Source organism: Octopus sinensis, linkage group LG1 (assembly GCF_006345805.1).
Source record: "Octopus sinensis linkage group LG1, ASM634580v1, whole genome shotgun sequence".
In the NCBI taxonomy this organism is placed as follows: Eukaryota; Metazoa; Mollusca; class Cephalopoda; order Octopoda; family Octopodidae; genus Octopus; species Octopus sinensis.
The window spans coordinates 26,232,666-26,235,463 of NC_042997.1; positions in this window are offsets into that span (position 1 = coordinate 26,232,666).

Sequence of the window (2,798 nt, forward strand, 5' to 3'; positions counted from 1 at the left end):
CAAAAACACGACCGTGTTCAAGTTTTATATTTCTTACTTTATATTTTTCATATTTTCTTATCTTTTACTGTTAGTTTGGAACAGTAGACCTCCTAGATCCATATCCGACGTTTTTAGACATTCATACCCTCATCGAGAGTTGAATATATATATATATATACACACACACACACACATATATATATATATATATATATATTTATATATATATATATTAATATATTATATATATATATATATATATATATATATATTATATATAATATATTATATATATATATATATATATTATAATATATATATATACACTCACACACAACGCACGAAATCCTCGGACAGAGTCACTCGGTACTTCTGCTAAATATTATATATATATATATATATATATATATATATATATATATATATATATATATATATATATATAGGAAAGAGGGTTTGAAAATGCAGAGCTCTTTTAAAGGTGTTTATTAAATTGACCGGTTTCACTTTTTTGAAAAGAAGATTATCAAAAGTAAAATGTAAAGCTTTGTATAAGCTTTGCTGTGTTAAGAAATGGTTATCATAGTTGTATTAAAATACAGTTATACAATCTTTGATAATGATAAGAAAATAGAATCTTTGACAATGATAGGAAAATGTTAAGAGGGGGCTTTATGCTTAAGCAGTTTACTCTTTTACTCTTTTACTTGTTTCAGTCATTTGACTGCGGCCATGCTGGAGCACCGCCTTTTAGTCGAGCAAATCGACCCCGGGACTTATTCTTTGTAAGCCCAGTACTTATTCTATCGGTCTCTTTTGCCGAACCGCTAAGTGACGGGGACGTAAACACACCAGCATGACAAACACAGCACAAAACAACACCACATATACATATATATATTACATATATACGACAGGCTTCTTTCAGTTTCCGTCTACCAAATCCACTCACAAGGCATTGGTCAGCCCGGGGCTATAGCAGAAGGCACTTGCCAAGATGCCACGCAGTGGGACTGAACCCGGAACCATGTGGTTGGTTAGCAAGCTACTTACCACACAGCCACTCCTGCGCTTATATATATTATATATATATATATATATATATATATAAAGGCAAATATTATTAATTGATAATGAAGGGTTCTATTTGTAGCAGCAGTATGCTAAAAGTAGCAGTCAGAAATGACTCAAAGCCTGTTTTCACTTGTACATGATGGTCAAATCGGGGAACGAGAAAAAATTGTAAGATTGTTATCATAGCTGTGATGTCACCCGTGTGGTGAAGCATTGCTTTTCTGTATCCCAGTATCGAAGAAGATGCTACTCAGCGATTCGAATCTCTGTAGTATTGGCTCCAGCGTTACAACATACAGAAGAAACACAGGAAATTTGGCGTATTGACCGTACTATACAAATTAGTTCCTTGTAGGCGGTTGTTTAGTTTAACCACTATACAGAAGCTACTGTACATTGTGAGCGATCTAACCTCCGAGGTGACGACCGAAGTGCACTGTATTTAGAAAAACCCTAGGTAACAATGCCGACATAGATGTACGCTTTAGATTAATCTAAATAGATCAGAGACCCAATGAAGCCAAATCTATTGCCGACTTTCTACGCGATGTATTGTATGACATGAAGATTTTAATGAGAAATCCGCCGTAGATCAAACAGCTTTGTGTTTTTTCGACTGTACTATTGAAGAAAAATGCCAATGTTTTGACCGGTTCTTTCACCAAACGCTTTAATTTTTTTACTTAGAAGAACTATGAGCCTGAAGTTCTTTACACGTTCCTGTCTTGCCGATCCTTCCTCATCAGTGCCACCATTTCTCGGTTTGGGCAACTTGAAATCATCCCTATCGGCTACTAGTCGCAATAAACAGCTTCCAATCAATGGTGAAGAAATCCATCACGCAGAAATAATATTCGTATGGCAGATACCCAGTTCCTGTGATTTTTCCCATCGCAGAATACTACATCACACCTGATGCCTTTTCTGCAAAAATCGGTTTTTCACAGCATTTTCGACGGGCAACAAATGCTTAGAAGTTTACTTCTTGTTTGACTCTCCCTGCAAACAGTTCAGCTATGTGTGATTGAAACGCTGAAAGCATCTGGTTGGAATTGAATACCACGCGACCGCTGCAGTACATAAAATTCACACCGCACTTCCACCATCCTGAATTTTGGAATGGTTTTCGCTTCATGATGCCTAAGAGCATACTCCCCTGTAGTAACATCGAGAACATAATCGAGTGTCACAAACTCATCGTAACCGATGCTTTTTCTATTTGTCTCTTACATTTGAATCTCTGATTTCTGTTACTAAATACGACTTTACTAAAACTGATAGATTTTGCTCTAATTTTTGTTTTCAGTAACCTACCGAATGTCATTCACAGCTGCATCAGTAAATTAAGGGGTAAAGACCCCCTTCGGTCATGAATGACCATGGGATTGCACCTAGAAAGTTACCCTCCTAGACACAAGTCCGGGCAAGGTTGTTTATGGAAGACCAGCAGTCGCCCATGCATACCAGCCTCCCCTCTCCACGCCACCAGTGTTATCCAAGGGAAAGACAAAGGTCGATACAGCTTGGCACCTGTAACGTCGCAACTCATTTCTACAGCTGAGTGAACTGGAGCAACGTGAAATAAAGTGCTTTGCTCAAGAGCACAACACGCAGCCCGGACCGGGATTCGAGCTCACAACCTCACGATCGTAAGCTCGACGCTCTAAGCACTGAGCCATAATTACCTCTTAACTAATTCACCTATATTTCTCCGTGCCAGGGAATATGCATTCAGTTTCCAG